This window comes from Puma concolor, chromosome B4 (genome assembly GCF_028749965.1).
Source record: "Puma concolor isolate L17-30 chromosome B4, mPumCon1.1.hap2, whole genome shotgun sequence".
Classification (NCBI taxonomy): domain Eukaryota; kingdom Metazoa; phylum Chordata; class Mammalia; order Carnivora; family Felidae; genus Puma; species Puma concolor.
The window spans coordinates 113,827,677-113,841,138 of NC_141673.1; positions in this window are offsets into that span (position 1 = coordinate 113,827,677).

Sequence of the window (13,462 nt, forward strand, 5' to 3'; positions counted from 1 at the left end):
TTACCAAATTAACCATGGAGACTGGCGGGGACTGGGTGACTCTCCTACCGTACGCCCTTTACCGGGTTAAAAACACTCCTTACACTCTGAGTTTTACTCCCTACGAGATCATGTTTGGCAGGCCACCCCCTGTTACTCCCAGCCTTCAAGCTAAACTTATTGCTGAGTTTAAAGATCAAAAACTTTTTCTTTCCTTGAGTGGGCTCCAGAGGGCGCACGAAGACATTTGGCCGCGCCTCCGTGCCATCTACGAGGCTGGCCCGATCGCGACACCTCATCAGTACAGGCCGGGAGACTGGGTCTACGTCAAGAGGCACCACCGAGAGACTCTCGAGCCGTGCTGAAAGGGACCCTACATCGTGGTGTTGACAACCCCCACCGCTCTCAAGGTAGACGGCATCACGACCTGGGTCCATCACACCCATGCTCAGCCAGCAGACCCCTCCTCGATCCGGAAAGACGTTGTCACGCGATGGGCCATCAGTCGGGACCAACACAACCCGCTCAAGCTCAAGCTACAGCGCATTTGACCTACCTAATATTGGTAACTCTGTTAACTCTGCTTGTCATTGCTCATGCTGCTGGGAGTCCCCACGCCCCCCAAAACATCACCTGGCAGATCATAGACACCAGCTCGGGGACAATACTTAATCAGACATCCCAGAGCCACCCCAGAGACACTTGGTTCCCAAAACTTTGTGTAAACCTCCAAACTCTGTTCCCCTTGTCACCATAAATGCAGCCGGTCCCATGATTAGGTCCCTAAGCTACATGACAAGGGGGGAATGAAAGGGCGGGCCTACGCCAACCGACTCCATCTTGTTCTGTGTCCTTCACCTTGACCACACCTCCTCCCCTTGAGTAACCCCCCCTCACCTGCCTAACAGGACTCAGACCCTTCCCCAAGACCCTTCCCCAGCCAATCGGCTGAGGCCATAGCCATTACCTCACCAACTGCCCCCAGGCCCCAATAAAACCTTTGTCCTTTTAAAACTCGCTCTCTTTCCCTGGTATCTCACCGCTGCGTCGGTGCAGGTAGGGGATTGAGCTCGAGCTAGCTCGAATAAAGGCTCTTTGCTTTTGCATCGGACTCGGCTCCCTAGTGGTCTTTAGAGATCACGAATTCTGGGCAAAACAATACCATGCTAACATTACTCAAAAGAAAGCTGTAGTTTTAATATCAATTACAGAAAAACTGGATTTTTGAGTAAAGATGATTACCAGGGATAAAATGGGTTATTACATAATGATAAATAAGTCATTCATTAAGAAGACATAACAATCCTAAACATTTATGAAACTAACAAGAGAGGATCAAAATACACAAAACAAAAGCTGATAGGACTCCAAGAAGAATAGACAAACCTACAATTAAAATCTACAATTAAAGTCAGAGATTTCATCATATCTCCCTGCATAAAATATGTAGACAGAAAATCAGTTAGGATATAGAAACTTGAATACCGCTTTCAATACTAACAACATTATCAACCAAATAGTAATTCATGTGTCAAAGAAATAGTCAAAATAGAAATTATTTTGAACTGAATGAAAATAAAAACAAATCATATCAAAATGTGCAGGATGCTGCTAAAGTAGCATATAAAGGTAAATTTCTACACACCTGTCATAGAAAAGAAGAAAGTTCTCAAATAAATGACTTCAAATTAGAAAGGAAAGGCACTAAAAAAAGAAGAGTAAATGAAACACAAAGGAATAAAGGAAATGGTTAAGAACAGAAATCAATCAATAAAAAATATAAACTCATCAGTATAAACTCTACAGATGTCAACAAGATAGTAAGGGACTTATGAACAACTTTATGCCTATAAATTCAAAATCTTGGACAAAACGGATAAATTTTCTGAAAGACAGAAATGACCAAAGCTTATTCAAGAAATTGATATCATGAGTACTATTATATGTACTAAAGAAATTGAATTTGTAGTTAAAAAATCAAGAAAAGTTTTCCACCAAAAGAACCCTAAGCCCAGATGGCATCATTGGTGAATAATACAAAACATTAAAGAATAAGCAGTAAAAATTTTATATAAATGAGGTCCAGAAAATTGCAGAGAAAATTGCAGCAATACTTCCCAACTCATTTTGTGAGGCAGCATTACCCTAACACTGACATCAAAAACATTATAAGAAAAGAAAACTACAGGTCAATATCCCACATGAACATATATGCAATAATTGTCAATGAAATTTTAGCAAATTGAACCAAACAATATATTAAAAAATAGTAGTCATGACCAGCTGGGGTTTGTTCCAGGGATGCAAGTTTGCAATAACATATGAGAATCAATGCAGGGCGCCTGGGTGGCTCAGTAGGTTAAGCGTCCATCTTCGCCCTAGGTCATGATCTCGCTGTTCCAGAGTTCAAGGCCCCTGTCAGGCTTTGTGCTGACAGCTCAGAGCCTGGAGCCTGTTTCAGATTCTGTGTCTCCCTCTCTCTCTGCCTCTCTTTCTCTCTCTCTCTCTCTCTCTCTCTTTCTCTCTCAAAGATAAATAAATGTTAAAAAAAGTTTTTATAAAGGGGCACCTGGGTGGTTCAGTTGGTTGAGTGTCCAACTTTGGCTGAGGTCATGGTCTTACAGTTCATGAGTTCAAGCCCCACATCACGCTCTGTGCTGACAGTGAGGAGCCTGGAGCCTGCTTCCGATTCTGTGTCTCCCTCTCTGCCCCTACCTTGCTTGCACTCTGTCTCCCCATCTCTCTCAAAAATAAACATTAAAAATTTTTTTCCTTTTAATTTCATAGTTACAAACAGAGTGGGGGGGAGGCAAACCATGGGAGACTCTTAAATACAGAGAACAAACTTGAGGGTTGATAGAGGTGGGGGAGAGGAGAAAGTGGGTAATAAGCATTGAGAAGGGCATTTGTTGGGATGAGCACTGGATGTTGTATGTAAGCCAATTTGACAATAAATTATATTAAAAATTTTTTAAAAGCATGATAATCAATGTAATTCATCATATTTACAGGCTAAACACACACACATATGCACACAGATGATTATCTAAAGAGGGGCTGAAAAAAATAATTGAAAAAATCCAACATCCATTCCAGATTTTTCATAATCTGAAAACTTGAATTAGAAATTTTCTCAGCCTTATAAAACACATCAGTGAAAACCTATAGCTAATATCATACTTAATGGTAAAGATTGACCGCTTTCTCCCTATGATAAGGAACAGGACAAGGATGTCTGTTCTCATTACTTCTTTTCAACAATGTACTTAATGGAAGTCCTAACCAATGTGAAAGTCCAGGAAAAAGAAATGAAGGCATTCAAACTGCAAAGGAAGAAAAATGAAATTTTGATAAAGAGACAAAATGATCTATGTAGAAAATCTGATGAAATCTTCAAAAATTAACTAATAAGCATAACATGGTTGCAGGATACAAGACCAAAATACAAAAACCAATTGTGTTTCTGTATGCTCTTGATAAACAATGAGAAAGTAAAATACAACAAACACCACTTACCATGGCATCAAATACATGAAATATTTATGCATACTGCTGAAAAAAATGTGCAAAACCTCTACACTGAAAATTATAAAAACTTGCTGAGAGAAAATAAAGATCTAAATAAATGCCGATATACTGGGCTCATGAATTAGAAGATTTAATAATGTTAAGATGCCAGTTCTCCCCTACTTGATCTATAAATTCAATATAATCCCAATCAAAATACCAACAGGTCTTTTCAAAGAAATGGTACTAAAATTCCTTTCAAAATGCAAAGGACATGCAATAAGCAAAACAACTTTGAAAAAGAATAAAGTTGGAGGATTTCAAACAAAAAGTATAGTCCTAGAGGAATCCCTGGTGTCCCCGGGAATAAAGTCTTATTGACCATTTTTGAGCAACACTCCCGTCCCCCAAGTGGCACCTATTGCTCTCATAAGTGCACATGTTGACAGTGGTTCCAACATGGCCTCCCAGCCACTGATACACCTTAGGTTTCTTACTCCTGTTCAACTAATTGAGAGTCCTTGTTTTTGGAGGGACTGTACGATGGCAGTCAGTCCAATCTGTCCTGTTTGTTTATAATAACAGTTGGGCGGGATTTGTCCATCACATGAAATGCCTGAATAACAGGTATGAGAATGTCTGTGAAAAAGACAACAAATATTTCGACAAGGTTTTGCATAGGAGGTGAAGAAGCTGGGGCCATTTGCTGCTACTTCCAATACTGAGAAGCAAGATTAAGAAAACAGCAATCAAATTGTAATCAAAGCCATACGGCAGAGAGCAACTCAGAAGTCAGTTACATTCAAAAAATATGATTTGCAAGACAAAAATAGATGGTGGCTGCACTATAGCCATTGTTTGGGATGATCTTGAATGACAGTGTTGAAGCAAATTTTTCCTAATGAGAGAAGTTGTGAGCAGTGCCTCTGTTTATCCACTTTGCAGGGAAGAAGTGGCTCAACATAAGAATATATATGGACTCATGGATGGTGGAAAATTGCTTGGCCTACTGATCAAGGGCATAGAAGGAAATAGACTGACAGGTCAGAGACAAGATCCTACGTAGAGGCATGTGGACAGACACATGGAATTTTCCATATCACATATAACTGCCTACTTAGAAGGCATCCACTGCAGAAGAAGCACTGAACAACTTAGTGGACAAAATCATTCAGCTAATTGATATTAGCCAACCTCTGTCTTCAGGCATACTGAACCTGGCACATTGGGCACATGAAAAAGTGGTCACAGTAGGAGAGATGGAGGCTACACATCAGTCCAAAACCATGAAGTTCCTCTTACTGAGGCCAGTCAAGCTACTTAATATCCACCATGACAGCAACAGAGGCCAATAACCTAGTGTGACACCATTCCTTGAGGAGGCCACCGGGTCATTTGGGGGCAAGTTGATTAATTTGTGCCCATTCCATCCTGGAAGAACCAGTGAAATACATGGGTCTGGAAGCATAGGGATGGAAGCAGGAGATATCCCAGTTAGCATCATTCCCAATAACCACTAAAGAACTCTGTGCTTTTCTTCCTGCAGCTCTGGACTTTGGAAACTTAAAAATCTAGGTCCCCAAAGGGAACAGCAAGTCTCCTCTTGAACTACAAGCTACAGTTTCCACAGCTGCCACAGCTGCCACCTAGACACCCTGGGATCCTTGTATCCAGGAACCAGGAGGCTGGAAGAGGACTGACCACTTGGCAGGCATAAATGATACTGATCAACAGGGTAAACTAGAACTAATGTTACACAGTGGTAGCAGGGAGGAATACATGTGTAATTCAGGTGACCCACCTGAGTGTCTCTTAGTACTCTCTTTCCCAGTTACAACTGTGAATGAGCAAATGCAGCAAACCTAGCCTAAGAACTGTGTGGGCCCTGGGGATCAGATCAGTCAGGAGTTTGGTCACACCACCAGGTAAGCTGGGTAAGTAAGTTGGGTCATGACCAACACAGGGAATAGCTGAAGACAAGGAAATTTAGAACGGATGGTGGAGAAAGGACATGATAAGTGTGAGTTTCAGCCCCCAAATTAACTGCAGCAGTGGAGACTGTAGTGCAGCCCATAGACCTCCCTATTTTAAGTTTATTCTCAGAAAGAGAGGTCCACAGGAGAAACGTGTAAGAAGAAATACGTGCAAAGCAGAGTGTGAACTGTGACAACCATGAAGATCTCACTGTGATGATCACATCTCCCTTCAAGAAAAAAACCTGAAGCAAAGAGTATAGGTTGCTGAAAGCCTCTGGCTATGGATGCCATCAGGCTGTGTTTCAGCCTTTGAGATAAGTCCACTTGCCTCTTGGGCATTCCCCAGCTGATGACTAAGCAAACAGCGATATAAAGATTTGCTATTTCTGGGGGCGCCTGGGTGGCGCAGTCGGTTGAGCGTCCGACTTCAGCCAGGTCACGATCTCGCGGTCCGTGAGTTCGAGCCCCGCGTCAGGCTCTGGGCTGATGGCTCAGAGCCTGGAGCCTGTTTCCGATTCTGTGTCTCCCTCTCTCTCTGCCCCTCCCCCGTTCATGCTCTGTCTCTCTCTGTCCCAAAAATAAATAAACGTTGAAAAAAAAAAAAAAAAGATTTGCTATTTCTGGCCACTGTGAACTCCTCCATGAGCATTCTCTGTACTTGAGATCCCAACAGGGCTTTCCGAGACTTTCTCACCTATGCCATGGTCTGATCCTCTTTCATTCTCCCTCTCCTTTCACAGGTACCAGCTCAGCATCATTGTCTGAAAGCTTCCTCTGCCACTCCTGCTCCTTCTTCCCTTTAACTTTTACAGTGGTAACCCCTAATAAATCTCTTTCATTTATAACTTCACCTTAGCACCTGCTTCTTGGAGGACCCAAATCAACAAAGAACTAAATGTAAAAACAAAAACCATAAATCTAAAAGAAAACATGAGAGAATGTATTCATGACCTTGGTATGGGTCTTAGACAAGACACAACTATAGCATCAGTTGACTAGTACTTAGTCAAGTACTAACTGTAAAAAAGGAAATTGATAAACTGGACTTCTTTCACAGTTAAAATGAATTATCTTTCAACAGATGAATACATAAACTATGATGTGTCATTACAATGTAATACTGTTCAGCAATAAATAGAAGGGAACTATTGATACACAAAACAATTTGGATGAATCTGGAAAGGCATTATGCTAAGTGAAAAGTACCCAATCTCAAAAAGTTACATACTGTATCATTCCATTTATATGACATTCTCAAAAAGACAAAACTGTAATAATGGAGAGCAGATTAGTATTTTCCAGGGGTTAGAGGTAGGGGAGTGTGTGATTATAAAAGGGTAGCATAAGGGAGTGTTTTAGCATTACAAAACTATTCTGTATCTATATTCACAACGGTTACATCCATTCATGTGTTAAAATTCACAGCAATGTACACCAAAGAAGTCAATTTTACTATATGTAATTTTTTAAATAAAAAAAAACAAAAATAATCACCCACATATTGATGCTTTGCTTAAAATTATTCAATGAATGAATGTTTGGGGCTGAAGTTGCTGCGGCATATGGTAGATGTGTGTTTAATTTTGTCACAAGATGCCAGGCTTTTTTCCAGGGTGTTTGTTCTATATCTTGATTGGGGTATGCACTTGTGTCAAAACTCATCAAACTGAGCACTTACAATGGCTGCAATTTATTTTATGTTTAATATACTTCAATAAAGCTGATTAAAAGGAAAATGCTTTAAATTATCCTTACATATCAATAATAAAAGGATTTGAACAGACATTTCACAAATGAATACATAGCATCAATTATTCATTGATGAGCAACATTATTTCTCATTAAGATAATGCAGATTAAAAGCACAATGAGATACCACTACATAGCCACTAGAATGGCTAAATATCACTGAACACCAACTGTTCCAAGAATATAGAACTACTGGAATTCTCATACATTTCTCATGAGTGTGTGAAATGGTACTCAATTTTCAAAAACATTTTGGTCATTTCTTATAAGGTAACCATAATCTTACCCTCTGACTAAGCAATTCCATTCCATATGTACACAAAAATACATGGACATGGAACATTTGATTATAATAGTACAAAACTTAAACCATATAAATGTCCATTAAAAGGACTACGAGTAACCAAACTGTGTCATACTCATATAATAGAATACTAATCAGTAACATGAGTAATAATCACTGCCACACACATTGTCATAAATAAATCTCACAGACATTATAAGCAAAAGAAGATAAATACAACAGTCTATATACTGTATGATTCCATTTATATGAATTTCAAAAAAAGTAAAACTAATATATATAGTGATATATGTTTGTCAGCCTCCAAGATGCCGTCAATGATCTTTGCCTCCTGGTTTTCATATCCTTGTGTAGTCCCTTCCTACACTGAATCATGTCTGGCCACATGACCACTACAATATTGTAGAAGTGACAGTGCATGACTTCCAGAGTTAAGTCATAAAATACATTGCAGTTTCTGCCTCAGCCTCACTTGGATTGTTGACTCTGGGAAGCCAGCCACCATAGCACAAGGACACTTAAGCAGACTTGCATAAGGCTCATGTGAGGAAGAACTTGCTGGCCCTGTGAATAAGCCACCATTCAAACATTCAGATGACTACAATCCTGGGCCTTGCTGACATGTGACACAATCTCAAGAAAGGCTCTAGTGAAACCATCTAAACAATGGAGTCCCAAATTCCTGACCCACAAAACTTACAAAATGTAATAAGTATTGCTTAGTATTTTAAGCCACAAAGTTTTGGATAATATTTATGCAGCAATAGATACCTAAGACATGATAAAAATCAAAACAATATTTGTGGGAAGGGGCATATTGACTGAAAAGCACAGGGTAACTTTTAGGGGTAATAGAAATGTTCTATATCTTAATCCTGATGATGTTTATATGGATGTATTCATATGTCAAACTTTTGAACTAAATGCTTATAATCTATGCATTTTATTGCATTTAATACATATGAATAAAAATTAAACAAACAATAAAGAAAACAAGATTCAGGAAAGAAAAAGTTCATTCATAATAGTAACTACACCATAAAATATCTAGAAACAAACATTAAAAATGTGCAAATTCATGGGCGCCTGGGTGGCTCAGTGGGTTAAGTGTCTGACTTGATTTCAGCTCAAGTCATGATCTCATGGTTTGGTTCCTGAAATGGAGCCCTGTGTCAGGCTCTGCATTGACAGCATGGAGCCTGCTTGGGATTAACTCTCTTGCTCCCTTGCCCTCTCTCTCAAAATAAGTAAATAAACATTTTTTTTTTTAAATTTTTTTTTTCAACGTTTATTTATTTTTGGGACAGAGAGAGACAGAGCATGAACGGGGGAGGGACAGAGAGAGAGGGAGACACAGAATCGGAAACAGGCTCCAGGCTCTGAGCCATCAGCCCAGAGCCTGACGTGGGGCTCGAACTCACGGACCGCGAGATCGTGACCTGGCTGAAGTCGGACGCTGAACCGACTGCGCCACCCAGGCGCCCCAATAAACATTTTTTAAATATGCAAATTCTATACAAAAAAAAAAAAGACTAACTCCTTGGAGAATAATATCAAGGGGGATAAAGACCTGAATAAAAAGAGAGACAGACCATGTTCATAATAATAAAGGTAATTAAAACGACTAACATTTGTTGAGTGCTTTTAATGTAGCAGACTCTGGTTCAAGCACTGCACATGGATTATATCATATTATACCTTAAAATAACACATGAAGTTATTTCTATTTCATAGACAATGAAACAAATTGAGAGGTTAAGTCAATATTGTCAATATGTCTATTCTGCAGATAGCAATCCTTAAATTCAGTGTTATACCAAGCAAAAACTCCAACACCATTTTTATGAAATTTGGAGGACTAATTCCACAATATATATATATGGAAGAGAAAAAGAACAGTGACAGGGGGTTATGCTTTATCAAATCATGCAAAGTATGCAAAATAAATAGTGACTTAAACGGACAAATTTGGAAAAGAAAAACATTAACAAATAAGTAGGGAAACTGAATATAAAGCCCAGAAATAGATCCATAGATACAAAAATTTCTAGTTGTAAAAATACGATATTTCGAATCACTGGTGAAAGAATATGCAATTCAGTAAAATGGTTTGGATATATATCTACCGTCTGGGAAATAACTTACATTGAGTTCCAACTTCATACCATATAAAAAGTTCTAAATCAATTAAAATATTAAATGCTAAGTAGCTACAAAGTATTAGAAAGAAAAGAAATGTAGGGGCACCTGGGTGGCAGAGTCGGTTAACTGTCCAACTCTTGGTTTGAGTCAGGTCATGATTTCATGGTTTGTGAGTTCAAGCCCCATGTCACTCTCTGAGCTGTCAGCTTGGGACTCTGTCTCCCTCTCTCTCTGCCCCGCCTCCACTCATGCTTGAGCACTTTCCCTTTCTAGGAAGAAAGAAAAGAAAGAAAGAAAGAAAGAAAGAAAGAAAGAAAGAAAGAAAGAAAGAAAGAAAGAAAGAAAGAAAGAAAGAAAGAAAGAAAGTAATGTAAAATTTTATAAGCTTGGGATAGGAATAGGCTTACACTCAAAGCTCAAAACCCAGCAAGGAAAAAATGAAAAGATTTGATTACATGATTTTAAAATTTCTATTTATTGCATGATATCATGAGCAAAACTTAAAAGACATATTTGCAACATATGTAACTAACAAAGAATAAATAAAGACCCTCTAAAAAGACACCTAGGCACTTCTAAAAGGAGCACCTGCATGGCTCAGTCAGCTAAGTGTCCAACTCTTGATCTCAGCTCAGGTCTTGATCTCACTTGAGTTTAAGCCCCGTGTTGGGCTCCATGCTGAGTGTGGAGCCTACTTAAAATTTAAAAAAATAATAAATAAATAAACAGACAACTCAATAGAAAAATGAACTTTAAATATATAGTTCATGCATTTTGAACTAAATTCAAAAATTTGAAATTCACGTAGGCAAAAAAGCATAAGAAAATATGTTCAGGGCACCTGGGTGGCTCAGTTGGTTAAGTGTCTGACTTCAGCTCAGGTCACAATCTCACGATTTGTGACTTTGAGACCCACGTTGGGCTCTGTGGCTAACAGTTCAGAACCTGGAGCCTGCTTTGGATCCTATGTCTCCCTCTCTCTCTGCCCCTCCCCTACTTGCACACTGTCTCTCTCAAGAATAAATAAACATTTTTAAAAAATTTTTTAAAGAAAATATGTTCAAATTTTCTAGTAATTGTGAAAATGAAACCTAACATAATGAGATGTCACCTTATACCATCAAAATGGCAAAAATTAAAATAGTGATTATATCCACAGTTCACAAGGATTTGGGGAAAGGAACAATCTTATGCATACTTCATGAGAAAACCAATTAACAAAATCCTTTTGTAAAACAATTCAATATTATTTTTCAAGGTTAAAATTTTACATATTCTTTGACAGAATAATTTTACAACCATGAATCTATCTTATAGAAATGTCCAGGGGCGCCTGGGTGGCGCAGTCGGTTAAGTGTCCGACTTCACCCAGGTCACGATCTCACGGTCCGTGAGTTCGAGCCCCGCGTCGGGCTCTGGGCTGATGGCTCAGAGCCTGGAGCCTGTTTCCGATTCTGTGTCTCCCTCTCTCTCTGCCCCTCCCCCGTTCATGCTCTGTCTCTCTCTGTCCCAAAAATAAATAAACGTTGAAAAAAAAAAAAAAAAAAAGAAATGTCCAAATACGGGCACAAAAATATTTTAACAAGAATGTTTATTATAGCATTATTTATGATAGTGAAAATTCTTAAATAATAGAAATGTCTGTCAAAACAGAGGTCACTTTAATAAATTGGGATATATCCAAAATATTTTGTAATGATATGCAGCTATTAAGAATAGGAACTTTGTATATCACTATGGAATAACCACTAAGACATGTCCATTGAAAATTGTATAATTATGCATAAATTATTATTTTATTTGTTTAAATAACCTGTATGTACTACTGTAGATATATGTGTATAAACATATTAATGCAGCGAGAAAAATCTCAAGGGATACATATCAAAACATTTAAATTCAAGTTAGTTAACATGCAGTGTAGTATTGGCTTCAGGAGTAGAACCCAATGTTTCATCACTTACATATAACACCCAGTGCTCTTCCCAACAAGTGCCCTCCTTAATGCCCATCACCAGTTTAGCCCATCTCCCCAACCACCTCCCCTTCAGCAACCCTCAGTTTGTTCTCTGTATTTAAGAGTCTATTATGGTTGCCTCCCTCTCTATTTTTGTCTTATTTTTCATTCCCTTCCCCTCTGTTCATCTGCTTTGTTTCTTAAATTCTACATGTGAGTGAAATCATATAATAGAATATGTATATGTAAGGTGGAAAATGAAGATGAACTTTATTGCTCTATGTGTTCATGCACATCTGAGGCTTTCATAAAAATACAGTAATTTATTTCTATTACCTGTACAACAAAAAGTACAGAGAAATATAATCATCAAAAATCCATTCCATTTACAATGTACAGTTTATTCAATATAAGACTCTGTGATACTTTGGTAGGTATTATTGCCAACCTTTTTTATAATTTTCAACGTCAATTTTTACATTTTATTCAACAAATATTTATTTAAGGGCACTAAGCAACAAGCACTGTGTTGGGTACTTAGACGTAGTAGCCAGAGAAAACACAGTCAACTGCCCTTATAGAGTTCACAGTCTATTTGGAAGTAGAAAAAATTAATAAGTAGTTAAGTAAAATGCAATGAATGTTCAAACTAAGGAAATACAGGGTACAAGGAAGAGGAAATAATAAGAAAACCTGATTTAATCTAATCTAAAACTAAATCAAAGAGCACAGAAAGCTCTAAGAAAGGAGATACACCCTCCAGAAGAGATGATGACATTAAAACTGAAATGTAGGCTTGGAGTAGACAGGCAGAGTAGGAGGGAATGCTAGGGAAGGAGGGAAAAAGACCAAAATGAGAACATTCAGGGCAGAAGGAATTATCATATGCAAGGTAGGTATGGTTGGAACATAGCCGGTGAGGGTTGAGTGGCGAGAGGTTAATTTGGAGAGACAGCCCAGGACCTGTCTGTCAAGTTTCTGATTAGCCCTGGTAAGAAAGAAAGAACTTTATCTAAAAGCTAATGGGAAGTCTGATGTGGAAACAAAGGCAAAAGAAAAAAAATTAAATTCCCTTTCAGTATACAGCCCATTGACAAGTCCTTGAAACAGACACAATGACCTTCCTCTAGGACTCAGCTATCTCAGATGTTAACACTTTGCTAAGGGCAAAAGGCAATATTAGCTTAATATTATCCCTCCCCCAACCCCAGGACCCTGTAAGTCTACCTCAACATACAAAAATTACTTTGGAAATGTCCTTTATCTCTAACCCCCCAAGATCTATGTTAACAATCATCGTCCAAGCATATGGCTCACTGATATACATCTGAAGGGTCTCATGACTAAGGTTTTACTAGACAGTAGTAAATGACCTTTTCCTAACAATAACTAGTTCCTCAAGGTGCTGGAAACCTTACTTCCAAAATTCCTTAGAGACTTACACTAAACTTCACCTCCCTCCCAACTTGAAGGTATATAATCAGTCACCTGGCACAACCCCAGGACAGCTCTTTCTCCCCAAGAGTCCTGTCCCCATGCTTTAATATTTTTCTTTCTTTCTTTTATTTTAGAGAGAAAGAGAGAATGCCAGCAGGGGAGAACAGCAGAGGGAAAGAGAGAGAATCCCAAGCAGTTTCCTTGCTCAGTCTGGAGCCCAAAGCGGGGCTCAAACTCACCATCCAGAGACCATGACCTAGACAAAATCAAAAGTCAGAGGCTTAACCCACTGAGCCACCCAAGCACCCCTGTCCTGGTGCTTTAATTAAACCACCTTTTTACACCTAAGACAGCTCAAGAATTCTTTCTTGCCTATTGGCTCCAAGTCCCAACATTTCCACATCAAAGTCA